The sequence below is a fragment of the Pseudonaja textilis genome, chromosome 2 (genome assembly GCF_049901715.1).
Source record: "Pseudonaja textilis isolate UNSWEBS1 chromosome 2, rPseTex1.2, whole genome shotgun sequence".
Classification (NCBI taxonomy): Eukaryota; Metazoa; Chordata; class Lepidosauria; order Squamata; family Elapidae; genus Pseudonaja; species Pseudonaja textilis.
The window spans coordinates 157,203,124-157,217,203 of record NC_141991.1 but is presented as its reverse complement, the minus strand read 5'-3'; the positions used below and the strand labels follow the sequence as shown (position 1 = coordinate 157,217,203).

Genomic DNA, 14,080 nt, shown 5'->3' with positions numbered 1-14,080 from the left:
AGTGAAGGGGGATGGATGTGGCCAGCACAGGAGGCAGTGAATGCGCAGGGGCCAATGATGTTCAGCACTAGCTGCAACCCGCACAGCACAGGTAAGTTGATTATCTGTCCAAACAGCAAGCAGAGCCAGAGGTGAGAGGCATGTGATATGGGCGTGCTGCGTGGGCTGTGCAAAAGCCGAGTGTTGGTAAGCTACAGCACCGGGCGGCTGTGGGAGGCTCATCTTTGCATAGCGGCACCGGCAGAGGCAGAGTGAGGAAGGACAGGTGAACCAGATGTGCTGTGCAGACCACAGAAAGCTGAGAGTCGGTGTGTCAGAATGGGCAGTCAGCCATGAGAGGGTCATCCTTGTCTGTGCCTTGCGCGAATGTCAAGATCCCCTGCCTTCCGCCTCTGTTTTTGTCTGCTGAGGTGCTACCTTTGGAAGATTAGCCTTCCATGGCCGGCTACCCACTCCAGCCTACCGACTTGGCTTTCCTGAGGCCTGCCTGGGGCATCCGGATTGCCTGCTTCCCTCCACATCTCTGTCTGCTGTTTGGACTGGGAATCAACTCATATGCGCTGTGCAGGCTGCACAGCCCCAGAATGTGCTAATGGACCGGCAGGCTGCAGCTGCTACAGGATACTGTTGATTCCCGTGCACTTGCTCCTCTTGTGTGTGCTTTGGGGGCGGGGCGCTGAGCTCCGCTGCTCACCCTGAAATCATGTTTCCCTAAAAATAACCCCTAGTGCTTATTTTGGATCGTCCAAAAATATATGATTGGGTCTTATTGTCAGGAAAACATTCACACAAGATTTTAGCCACTGAATTTCGTGGGGAAAATGATTACTTCTCCATAGAGCTGCTGCGAGCATCCAGAGTGAGTGGGAGGTGCTCCAGTCTTCGCTCTCACATGCTGAGCTATAATTGAGGAACGCCCCTCCTCCTCCATGTGACTCCATCGTAGTGTTCCCCAGTTTTAGCTCAGCCTTGTAAGAGACAGGCAGCAATTTACAGCTCTTCCTTGGCCGATCCAGGATCCTTCTAGAAATTACTCAGGTTTGATTTTTCTTCCTCTCCTTTGGTCCTCGCAGTTGGTGTGCCTGATATCTAGCCTAGTGGGACGTTTTTTCGCCCATTTGGGGGTATAAAAGGGGAGCTTAGCAGCCTTTTGCCCCCCCCCCCTCCACTCTCTGCCTGCCTCATTAGCCAGGCTGCTCTTAGGCAGCAGCTTAAGTTGTTCCTTCCCCCCAAGAACGCCTTTTTCAAGGAGAGCTCACTCCCTTTCGCCCCTCCTGCTTCTTGTTACGAGGTGGTGTGTGTTCTTTCGTCTCTGTAGTTTGGCCTTGTGAATGGCCGCCATTTTGAGTGTGGCTCTTAGCCGGATGCCATTTTGGGTGTGCCTGGTAGACAGGCGCCATTTTGAGTGTGGCTCATAGCCGGACGCCATTTTGGGTGTGCCTTGTGATGGCCGCCATTTTGAGTGCGTCTCCGGATGCCATTTTAGATGTATCTCGTGGCCGGTGGCCATTTTGGGTGTGTCTTGTGATGGCCGCCATTTTTTTTTGCTTATTTCTTCAGCTGTGGTGACTTTTAAGGCACAGAGCTGGACCGGAAGGCCTGCTAGTGCCTTTATAATTGGGTACTGTGACTCTCAGCCCTGCTACCCTATTTATACTGTGTTGTTGGCTTTTCCCACAGCTTTTACAGAGGCGAGGTTTGTTGGGAGGCTGCCTCCAGAGGCCCTGCTTGGTTTTTTGTCTGATTTTTCCTCAGTGTTTTTTTGTGGCCTCAGCGTTCATTCAACTCATTGGCTCTTTTTTTGTATATCTGTGTTTCTGGTCATTTTAATCATCGGATTTGGCAAGCCCATTTGATCCCACCTTCAAAATTAAAAAATAAATAAATTAAAATACAATTAAAATAAAATATCATAAATATAATTAATATTCACAAATAGACCCAGAACACAGTTATTATATTTTTTCGTCAAAAATTTTTCCAAAAGGGGGACGCGGTCCAACTATAGGAAATCCGGCCTTGTTGTAGGTCGGACTCCTAGGCGTGCCAACCGCCTCCTTGAGTCTGTTCTCTGTATTGTTCAACTCCCTTGTTATGGCAGAGGATAATCCCAGAGGACCTTCCTTGAAGGCCAAGGCTAAGACACACTATCTGCGTAGGCAGGCCAAGGAGTCCTCCAAGGCTTCTCAGAGGGACACCTTAAGGCGCCACAAAGCCTTGGAGAAGGAATTTGATAGGCGTTCAAAGGACTCTTTCTGTACCCTCAGTCTCTAATATTGCCACCCCCTCCACCTCCTCCCAACCTCATATTCTGTCAGAACAGATTTCTCTTTCCAGACGCAGTTCTCCCACTCGCAGCCCCCAAGCCGCTCGGGCACCTGAGGCTACTTTCACACCTACTGCTGCTGGTCTGCGCCCAGAGGAGCCCTCCACAAGTATCATTCCAGATAGCATCAAGGAGTGGATGCAACTGGCCATCCGCCAGGGAATTGCGGAGGGTATCCAGCAGTTGTCCAGGCCAGGTTCCCATTGATGGCACGCGAGGCCGAATCTGTTTATGGCAGATCCCTTCCCGGATCGGAGCATCGCCCTGGGCAGGTACTTTCTCAAGGGGACATTCCCTTTCCAGAAGGAGCGGAGGAGGAGGAAGAGGATATGGGTCTTCAATACTTCGGGGAAGAGGAAGGATTGGATAGGGGGTCCTTACACTACTCTGAACCCTTGTCAAAGGCGGATCCGATGGAGGGAGAGATGTCTGAGGATGAGGGGATTTCTCCGGATCAACCCTCCTTCGTAGGCCTATTCAAACCCCACCTGTTCAAGTCCTTGTTATTCAAGGCAAAGAACATTTCAGGCTTAATATCCCAGTCACCCTCTGGCTCTTCCTCAGCAACACCCGGAGACCCAGAGGACTCTATCTTCAAACAGCCGGTCGTAGAGGCCGAGGTTATTCCCACTCCACCCATCTTCACTGACTTAGTTACAAAACAGTTGTCGTCATCGCGCCCCGCCCCCCGTCCCCTCCAGTCAGGACAAGAGATTTTTTAATCTTGATTCAGATTTCTCTTCACTGTTGGACACGCCTGAAGTGGATGACCCCATAGTTAGATTAGCATCATCCTCTACTCCAACTGACGCCCTGGAAGCCTTAAAACCAGAGGACAAACGGGCCGAGATGGCATTACGCCAAGCTCACTTCTCCGATGCCTGGGCCATTCGGTCTGCCACGGCCGCATCCTTTTTCACTCGATCTTCCATCAGATGGCTCTGCCAGCTGAAGAAGCATGTCCCCCCCTCTAACACCAGGGCCCACCAGGACATTGCCAAGCTTACAGCTGCGGCAGAATTTGCAGCTGATGCCACCTTTCACTCTGTGAAGTTTTCCTCCCGGGCCATTTCGTCACACGTTACAGCCCGCCATCTGCTCTGGCTTAGACACTGGCAAGCGGACATCAAGAATAAAACTAAATTGGCTTCTGCTCCCATTTCGGGAGGCAAATTATTTGGCCTGGCTCTGGAACCACTTCTCTTGGAAAGCAGGAATAAAAAGAAATTCCTCCCTTCTCTTTTTTGCAGGCAGGAGTCCAGGGTGTCCCAGCCCTTTCGAAGGGGCTCCTTTCGCACCCCATATCAATCAGCCTTCTCCCCTAGATTCCAGAGATCTCTGTCCTTTCTCCCAGCCAGGTGACAGGTGGCAGCGCTATCAACTGTGATCTCTGGCAATTCTTTTGGCTCGCTCTCGCACCACCCGCGTATCCGAGCATTTCTTAGAGGTGCTACCAATCTGCACCCTCCTGTGATCCACAGATACCCGACTTGGGATCTTAATAAGGTGCTCACGGCTCTGACCAAGCCTCCCTTTGAGCCCCTGAGGGAGGCGTCTCTGCAATTCCTTACGTTTAAAGTGGTATTCCTAGTAACTGTCACATTGGCAAGATGGATATCTGAAATAGTAGCTCTATCCGTTAGAAAAGATCTCTGCATTTTCCACACGGATTGGGTGGTCTTGCAACCAGATCCTTTTTACCTAAGGTCAACTCTGCTTTCCACAGGTCACAGGAACTTATTTTGCCTAATTTTTGCCCCAGATCTTCTCGAGAAAGGGAAAGGCAGTGGCACACTCTGGATATCCGACGGGCACTTCATATATATATCCATCGTACTCTTCCTTTCAGAAAGTCAGAGTCATTGTTCCTGTCATTTCAACCAAAGACGCTGGGTTTCAGAGTATCCCCGTCTACTGTAGGCCATTGGATCAGAGCTACAATCTCCAAGTCCTATTTAACACAGGCGCTTCCTATTCCTAGTGGAATTACCGCACATTCTACAAGGAGTGCGGCTACTTCAGCAGCCTGGGCAACCCAGGCTCCGATAATTGATATCTGCCGAGCAGCTACATGGGTGTCTCCGTCTCCCTTCATCCGCCATTATAAAATTGATGTCTTTGCTTCAGCAGAAGCGTCCTTTGGCAGGCGAGTCCTTCAACAAGTGGTTAGAGACCCAGAGGAGATTCCGGCCCAGACGGAGTCCCTCCCGTAGGACAGGCCATGCTTTGGTATGTCCCACTCTGGATGCTCTCAGCAGCTCTATGGAGAATGGGCGTTGGTCCTTACCTGATACGCCCTTTCTCGTCGAGCTGCGTAGAGCATCCAGCCCCACCCTAATTCGTCCGTCTGGTAGGGAATCCTGTTTCGGCCAATGATTCAGACAGTTTATAGTTGAGAGTCGTTCAAACGTTAAGATGAGGGGATGCAATTCTGTCTTCTCGTCTTCGTAAAACTGGGGAACGCTACGATGGAGTCACATGGAGGAGGAGGGGCGTTCCTCAATTATAGCTCAGCCTGTGAGAGCGAAGACTGGAGCACCTCCCACTCACTCTGGATGCTCTATGCAGCTTGACGAGAAAGGGCGTATCAGGTAAGGACCAACGCCCATTATCAAAAATCAGATGTATGTATGATAATCCCAAATTATTCTTGATAATTGTGGTCTAATTGTGGTCTGAATAGATCATTATCGTAGATTTAGCAGGAGACATTCCTGACTCTCTGCTAAGTCAGGAGTTCCAGATGAAAGTGTGAGATTTGAGCTTCACTTGAACATAACCTTAAAAGAGAAACTTCTCACCTCAGAATAATTTTTACTGTTTTGCTCCTAATGCTATATTCCAATAATAAAATACTAATACTAATAATACTAATACTACTAATAATTAAGAAGATACTTGGTTGATACCTAGGCTGATGGCAGCAAACCCATATCAACCATCAGAGCCAATCAATGATATTTGTGATACATTTTTAAATGTTCAGTTGACTGAGTTTCATGCTTAATTAATAAAACTTTATAATAATAATGAAAATCAAAAGATAGGAAGGATGAATAAATCAATATCATGAAAATGCCCAGTTCAGAAGAAACCAACATCTCTTCTACCGGTCACTTGATGAGTCCAAATTAATGTTCATCAATGTAAAGAAAAAACTTTGAACTTTTGTAAACAACTGTGGGAAAACCCAGTAGAACACGATAAAACTGCCTCTTGGATCAAAGATTCAAAAACAAGCAACATGAAACAAAATGGAGAATATTGTAATAACTGATATGATTGCAAAACAAGTAAAAAAGATCAAGAACTGGAGTGCATCTGGCCTGGATGAACTTCATGGATACTGGCTAAAACACCTTACCAGTCTCCATCACCGCATGACCACTCAATTTGATGAAATGCTTCAAAATGCAACAAGCAAAGAATAGCTAGATGGTGAAACATACTTGATAATGAAACGAGCACAGAACCAAGCAACTACCGCCCAATCATTTGTCTGCCAACAACGTTCAAACTTTTTACTAAGAATACTGGCAAATTCAATATTCAATCATCTGATGGAAAACAGTTTGTACCCGGTAGAACAAAAAGGAAATTATAAAAAAATCAAGTGGAATAAAAGATCAGCTGCTCATTGACAAAATGGTACTAAAAATGCAAAAATGAAGAGAACAAATTTAAATATGGTGTGGATAGATTACAAGAAGGCATTTGACTCATTATCCCACAGCTGGATTAACGCCTGTCTGGAAAACTCTGGAATCAGCAAAAATGGAAAACAGTTCTAATAGCAAATGGGGAGAACATTGGTGAAGTCAATATCAGATGAGGAATCTTCCAAGGGGACTCATTTTTGCTACTACTCTTCACCATTACATTAATTCCACTGACAATAATCCTATGAAACACAAAACTGGGATACCAAATCTGAAGCCAACATGGCAAGATAAACCATGTACTATACATGGATGACTTAACACTGAATGCGAAAAGCCCCACTTGAATCAATATTGAATCAATATTTGATTAACTTGAATCAATATTCAACACAGTTCAGCTGTTCAGCAGCAATATCAGAATGAACTTTGGACTTGAAAAATGTGCTATACTATCCATGCAGTGAGGAAAAATGGAAAAAAATAGAAAAAAATAGAAGGAATAGAACAGGGAAATGGAAGCACAGAAAATTTGCTGTAGGCTGTGAAAAACGGAGAACATTATAAAAACAACAGAAACAAAGGCAGAGTATAAGAAAAACAGCTGGATTATAGATTAAATAGATGGAAAACCAAAGCTTTGCATGGACAAGAAAATAAGATTAAAACTTGACATGGGCATGGGTTAAGATGGGAACTATCAAGAAAGAAATGGGAGGTTTAATACTTGCTGCTCAAGAACAAGCACTACAAACTAATGCACCCACAATCCAAACTGCTGATATTGTGATGACAAAGTTGAAACTGTTACACAGTTAATATGTGAGTGCAGCAAAATCGGGCAAACTGATTACAAAGCTAGACATGACTGAGTTGCTAAACTAATTCACTGGTCATTATGTAAAAAATACAACTTAACTGTATCTGAAAAGTCATGGGAACATAAAATGGAAAAGTTGTCAAAAAGGAGACGGTGAAGATCTTGTGGGACTTTCAAATAGAGAAGGGTCATTTGGAACACAACATGCCAGATATCACAGTTGTTGAAAACTGAAGTGTATAATTTATTGATATTGCTGTATCAGGACACGGCAGAGTCAAAGAAAAAAAAACTGAAAAAAATCATGAAATATCACAACCTGGCCATCAAAACTATGTGATTATGGATGAAACATGTGATAGTGATACCCATTGTCATCGGGGCACTTGGCACCATGTCCAAGAATTTTAACAAAATACATCAAGAAATGACAGCTTCCTGCAATTACACCAGCGGAACTGCAAAAAAATGAGCTACTCAGAACATCATACTTTAAATAGATACTTGGTCGATACCTAGGATGCTGGCAGCAACCCATATCAATCATCAGTGCTAGTCAATAAAATTTGTGATACATTTTTTAATGTTCAGTTGACTGTTTAATGTTTAATGAATAAAAGTTTATAATAATTTATTATTCCAGTAATAAAATGAATCTCTGGAGTAGGAATGTTAGCAAAACTATTCCTTGTCCTACACACCAAAATTAGAGAAAAAGGTTTTTTTTTTAAATTAATTTTTTATTGATTTTTAAAAACAAACATAAACAGACAAAACATCAAAACATCAACCTTTCTTCCATGAATATACAAGCAGTGTTTCGGTTGGTTTACAAATTTTTTGTGCAACTATTTCATAGTCATCAATTACAGTTACATTGTATAATAACTCATATTCTCAATCAGAGATTGACTACCCTAGTATTATTATTCAATCATTTGACAATAATTTTGTTCATTTATATTTTGTGAGATAACTATAATTTACTTACTATCATTTTATAACAATTCATATAATCTTCCCAAATCTATCCTAAAATTTTTTATAGCTATAGTAAAAAAGAAAAAAAAAATACATCTTTATATATTTATTATTTTCTAAGATTCTACATATTTCATTATTGTATTTTATTATCTAACCATTGATAAAAAAAGTTCCCAAATTTTATAGAATTGTTTATCCTCTTGCTCTCTAATTTCAAATGTCAATCTACTCATTTCAGCACATTCCAATATTTTCTTAATGATTTCCTCCTGTGATGGTATTTTCTCATTTTTCCAGTTTTTAGCAAATACAATCCTAACCGCATAGTACATTTACAATCAGGTATTTCAAATCTTTGCTATATGTATCAGGTAAAATTCCCAATAAAAATATCTCTGATTTCAAATCTATATGTTTTTTTGTCATTTTTTCCAACCATATGTGGATTCTAGTCCAGTATTTTCTAGCATCCGCACAAGTCCACCATATATGGTAATATGAGCCAGGTATCTGGTGACATTTCCAACATTTTTCGAATTTGTTCTTGAACATTCTTGCTATTCTTGTCAGGGGAAAATGCCACCTTTAAAACATTTTATACAAATTTTCTTTATATGCTGTTGACATTGTCATTTTATAATTTTGAGACCACAATTTTTGCCATTTCTCTAAATCAATCCCATATCCAAAATTCTTCCCCCAAGCAATCATAGTTTCTTTAACTTGTTCTTCTTCTAGTTTAGTTTCTAATAAATATCCGTACAATTTTTTAATCACCTTTTCATCAGTACCTGTCAAAATCTTATCTAAGTCAGTCAATTTGTCATAGAATCCTTCTGTTTTGAGATCTTTATTATACCTTGAATGTATTTGCGCATATGAAAACCAATTCATCTTTATACCTTGTTCCTCTAGATTTTGCAAAGATTTAAGTTCACCCTTTTCATTCAATATTTCCCCATATCTAACTGTTTGTTCCTTCTTATATATTATAGGATAAGAAAATGCTTCTATAGTTGATAACCAGACTGGAATTTTCAAATAGCATTGTCTTTTAGTCTTCTCCCAATTTAACCACAAAGACTCTCATATATGGTGTCTTCTAAAATATCCCTGTGTTTTAGTTCCCTTGTACCATAAAAAAGCATGCCACCCCAACAACAAATCATGTCCTTCTAATGTCAACAATCTAGTATTTCTTAATGTTATCCATTCCTTGACCCACATCAAATTTGTAGCTTGGTAATACAACTCCCAATTAGGCAAACCAAATCCTCCTCTAATTCTAGCGTCTTGCAAAAGTTTTAATTTTATTCTCGCTTTCTTACCTTGCCATATATATATTTCAACACAATTTTGTTTAAATCTTCAAAATAGACTTTTCCAAGCCTAATTGGAATTGTTTGAAACAAATATAAAATTCTGGGTAATATATTCATCTTGATTGTTGAAATTCTCCCTATTAATGAGTTGTAGATTTTCCCATTTCGCCAAATCAAGAGCTATCTGCTGCTTAAGTTTAATATAATTGTTCCCTTTTAATGTACTACATCTTGCTGTAAGATGTATTCCCAAATACTTAATCTTATTCGTGACTTGAATTTTCAATAGATCTGCCAATTCTTCCTTTTGTCTTGATAACATATTCTTTGTCAAAATCTTTGTCATCTTTATTAATTTTCAAACCAGCCACCTTGCCATATGCCTCTATCTTTTCCAGCAATTTTGGTGCTGTTTCTAAAGGGACTTCTAAGATAAAAACCAAATCATCCGCAAAGGCTTGCAATTTAAATTCTTCCTTTTTAATTTTCATTCCTCTTATACTCTTTTCGTCTCTAATATTTCTGTTTAACACTTCCAAAGTTAACACAAATAGCAAAGGTGATAGTGGGCACCCTTGTCTTGTTCTTTTTCTTATATTAATGGAGTCTGTCAATTCTCCCTCTATCATCACCTTTGCCGTTTGCTTGTAGTATATGGCTTCTATTGCTTGAATAAATTTTCTGGCAAACCCCATCTGTTCCAACAATAACAACATGAATCGCCAATTCACATTATCAAATGCCTTTTGTGCATCCAGAAATATCAAAGCCATTTGCTTTTCCGGGTATGCTTCATAGTATTCCAAAGTATCCAAAATTACTCTCATATTATCTTTGATTTGTCTCTTTGGCAGAAATCCATTTTGATCAGAATGAATAAAGTTATTTAGATATTTTTAAAGTCTTTCTGCCAATATTGAAGCAAAAATTTTATAATCTGCATTTAGTAGGGAAATAGGTCTATAGTTCTTAATCTGTAATGGGTCAGTCTCTTCTTTTGGAATAAGTGTGATGTAGGCTTCTGACCATGATTGGGGTATCTTCTTCTTTAAAATAACTTCATAACTTCTAGCAATGGAAGATTCAATGCTTCTTGTAGTGTTTTATAAAATTCTGCTGGAAGTCCATCTGGGCCTGGTGCTTTTCCATTATTTTGCTTCTTAAGTGCTTCAGTTAACTCCATCATTGTTAACATTCTGAATTGATGTATCTTCTTTTTATTTTCTCTAAAGAAAAACGGCAGTTCTTTCTCCATCCGCTGTGTAAAGTCTTTTTCCTTTAAAATAGTATTGTTTAGCGTCCATCTTGATCTTCTTTTTTTGTCCTTTCCATTTGACTGTCATTGGATTATGGTCTGCCCAAGTACTTGTTTCAATATTTACTTCTTGGATATCGGATAGAAATTCTGTTGCCATCCATATCATATCTATTCTGGACCATGATAAATGTCTATTTGAATAAAAAGTATATTGTTTAGTTTTGGCATTTTTCTCTCCATGTGTCTTTTAAATTTAATTCCTCAGCCATTTTAAAGAAGGATTTTGGGAGAATCTTTCTTTTGCTTTGTTGTTGTTGCTGTATAGTCCAGTTTATTGTCTACAATTCCATTGAAATCTCCTATCATAACTATATTGGCATAGTCCAGTTCAATTAATTTCATATGTAATTTTTTATAAAATACTTGTTTATCATTCGGGGCATAAATTGCAATCAGGAGTGTTTTCATATTATTGTCCATTATTTCCACCATTAATACTCTTCCATCTTCATCATTGTAAATCAGTTTTGCTGGAGTGGTCTCTTTAATATATAAAACCACTCCTCTTTTCTTACATTTGGTCAGAGAGGTAAATATTTTCCCTAGTTTTGGCTGTACCAACAGTTGTTCATGTTGTGTTTTGATATGTACTTCTTGTAGACAAATTATATCAAATTTTGATTTCTCTAATTTGTGAAGTTTTCCTTCTTTTAACAGCTGCGTTAAGTCCATTTATATTAATTGTGATCAATTTTTTTTCTTCCATGATTATATTTTATAGTTGGGTTTGGCAGCTCTCGTAGATCTTGGTTCACGTTGTTCTTTGGTTTCCACCTGTCCACCTACTGCGCCTTCTTCTTTTTCAGTCTCCATTTGGTCATCTTGGAATTCATTTAGTGAAACCTCTTTTTCCGCCTCTTCCTCTTTCCTTCCAAAAAATTCTGAGTAAAATAATTCTGCTTTCTCAATTGAATCAATTCTGTGTCTCTGTTCTTGCCATGTAAACATTAATCCTTCTGGGATCAGCCATCTATAATTCACCTCTTTTTTCAGTAACATTTTAGTCAGGAATCGATATTCTCTTCTCATCCCTATCACTCTTTTGGGTATTTGTTTTAAAACCACAATCTCCTTGCCTTTGTATTTCAGCGCTTTCTCTCTTGCCACTTGTAATATTTGCATTTTAATGCCTTTTTTTGTAAATCTGATATGAACTTCTCTTGATAGGTTATTTCTCATTGCATATCTTGTAAAGACTCGGTATACCTCATCTACTCCATCCATCATCTTCTCTTGAGTTATTTCTAAAGCTTCAGGCAGTATTTCTATCATTAACTCAGCTAGGTTCTGTCCTTTTTCTTCGTCTGTGTTCTGAAATCTGAGATAAAATTCTGATCTGTCCATCTCCCATTTCAGCATCCCACTTTTATCTTGTTCAACCCCCATTAGTCTACTATCAATGTCTCCAGTCTTCTTGTCTCTTTGTTTATCTTCTTCAATTTTTTGGAATCTCTTATTGTACTTCAACATCATTCCTCCAGATGGTGGGGAGGCGGAAGGAGTAGTTGAGGAGCCAGAAGCTATGAATTTCCTACTCATTTTAAGCGATTCAAAATCTTCAGGTTCTTCTAAACCTTAATCCAATTGTAATCCAAAGTGAAAAATAAAAATGGTAGAGAGAAAAAAAGCACAACAACAACAACAACAACAACAACAACAACAATAAAAAGGAGACAAAATTTCTTCAGGTTCTTCAACACCTTAATCCAATTGGAGGGTCTCAAATGGAAAAAAAAATAATACATAAAAATGAACCAAAAGAGTGGATAGAAAAACAAAAAATCTCAAAAAAGAAAGAAGAGAAAAATTTGAGGCTTTCCCTTTAAAACAAAAAGCAAACGTACAAATATTACAAAAATAAAGGTTTTTTAAAAAAAGGTACAGTAAGGCTGGTAAGGAGGGGTAGCACAACTTAAAAGAAATAAAAAGGACACACTGCACTTTATTAGATTATCCAAGGCTCTTATTATAACTCTCTTCTTCAAGGACTTATCAGCTTTTCTTTTTATAGGCTTCAACACCAGGCTTCAATTGTTGATAGAAATCCAGAAGAACACCTGAAATAACACTCTCTCGTGCTCTTCCCTCTATCTTATCACATAGCAGTGTCCTTGAAAAGGGTTCTCAGATCTTTCTTTCTCAGCCTTCTCAACTTCGTCTATAACATTTTCAAGCCTCTAGTTGGCAGTGTTACAAAGTTTCTTTGCTCTCACTTTCCCCCTCCTTTCCCAAGCAAAACGTAATGAAAGTTAAAAAAAAAAGGATATATATATATATATATATATATATATATATATATATAAAAATATAAATATAAATATAAATATAAATATATAAAAATAACTAAAGGGAGCCTCTAGCCTAAAATATTGCAAGATTAAAAAGGAGAAGAAAAGGTAGATATAAATAAGAAAAAAAAAACCAATCCAGTTAGCAAATGCAAAATCGCATATAGAAGTCCAGCAATAAAGAAAAAAAAAAAGCAAAGCTTTACTTTGACATTCCCATTTAAAACCACCACTTATTCACTTCTGTCAAAACTTTTACAGATTTTTTCTTTTCTTTAGGGTGTCCTTTTAAATCTTAGAATTAAAAAAAAAAAAGTTCTCACCAAACCGGCACACTTTCTCTTTCTGCTCTCTTCCGTATTGGAGCTGTCCCAACTTCAGCAGCTTTAATGGCTGCCTCTTTGCCGCTGGCTAGAAGAGCTTCTCCTGGATCAACCAGGGACTTTGCGATATCTCTGGGATCTACAGGATGCACTCTTCACTATCGCCCTCTCTTCGGGACGGTTTAGATCCGTTTGGACCGTCGAGAGGCAAAGATATTGGCTGCAGTCTCAGACCTCTGAGATCGCATGCTGTATCGTTGTGACGCCAGCTCTGCCCTCACCAAAATTAGAGAAAAAGTTTTGATGTTCAATATCACATCCTATACATTTATTAACAAGTACTATCGTGTTTCTGTTCAGCTTTGTTCTTAGTGCTAATAATGCCGAGCCTTCAATCTCTGTTTGTAGGACTTAGTGTCTAGGCCAGAGGACTCCAAACTTGGCAACTTTAAGACTTGTGGACTTCAACTCCCAGAATTCTGGGAAGTCTTCAAGTTGCCAAGTTTGGGGACCCCTAGTCTAGGTCTTTGATCATTCCCCCTGCCCTTCTCGGAACTTGTTTGAATTTATCTAACTTGTTCTTAAAGTTGGAGTGCAGAACTGGATACAGAGCTTGAAGTAGAGTTTCACCAAAGTAAAAATAATTTACAGGTTTGCAGGGTGGATAAAAATCGACATTTAAAAAAAATAATAAATCGGCTTTTTAAAATTTAAATCGGATTTTTAAAATTTTTTATCAAATGTACAGTATTTTAATAAAATGCTTTTGGAGTAAAAATCTATCTAAAGATAGTTTTCTATTTAAGATACATTAATAATTTAGTTTATTCAGCATGAAATAGAGCTTAATTTTGTAGCATGAGGCTATATATTCTGCAATATTTACATTTTTGGTAAACTCATTCAGTGCTCTGCAAGCTGAAATAACATGTACTGCATTGATGCATTCACACAATTTCACAGTAACTATGAGATAAATCATAAAACAAAGTTCAGGAATATTCCTTTATCTCATTGTTTTGCAAATCTATGTATACTAC

General features: G+C 39.2%; 1 protein-coding gene across 24 annotated transcripts in view; it reads left to right on the top strand.

Moving 5' to 3' along the window:
- The window catches only part of GSK3B (glycogen synthase kinase 3 beta), a 148,959-nt gene that overhangs the window by 33,585 nt on the left and 101,294 nt on the right, over positions 1-14,080 (top strand). The window lies entirely within an intron of this gene.